This window comes from Eimeria mitis, genomic scaffold, assembly GCF_000499745.2.
Source record: "Eimeria mitis Houghton genomic scaffold, Emh_scaff455, whole genome shotgun sequence".
Lineage (NCBI taxonomy): Eukaryota > Apicomplexa > Conoidasida > Eucoccidiorida > Eimeriidae > Eimeria > Eimeria mitis.
Window position 1 is genome coordinate 10,394 of NW_013572862.1, and position 680 is coordinate 11,073.

A 680-nucleotide genomic window follows, 5' to 3' on the forward strand; every position below is an offset into this window, starting at 1 on the left:
AGCAGACTATTACACTCAACAACGCAATCATAGAGCTTAACGAGGTCCTGTAGCCCCACCCCCATCCTGCTGCAGCACAAACCCTAAACCCTAAACCCTAAACCCTAAACCCTAAACCCTAGGCATTAAAACAAGAACAAGTAGCAGACGAAGAGATAAAATAAGTAAACCCTAAACCCTAAACCCTAAACCCTAAAAAAAAAACAGAGAAAGGAGGAGATGTGTTGGTTTACTTAGATAACAATAAACACACACGCTAAACCCTAAACCCTAAACCCTAAACCCTAGAACATAATTAAAAGCAAAAGAAAAGGGTGTTTGTTGAGGGGATACAGAAAGAGAGAATAAAGAAAGAAGAGAAAGAAATAGATTTATATAAAAAAGAAAAAGGCATATATATTTTATATTTGTTTAATCATATTCATTTGTTTATATATATATATATATATATATATATATATCTACATATAAACCCAAACCCAAAACAAAATAAAAAAAATAAAAATAAATAAAAAAAAAAAATAAAAAAAAAGAGAAATACCTGCTTTTTTTATTTTGTTTATTTGCCTGAGAGGCGGAGTGTATGCGGTGGAGACGAGAAGCGAGCCGATCCAAATCACAAACAAAATTAAAATGTTTTTGAAACACTTCTTTTCTAAACACCTCCTATACACAAACCC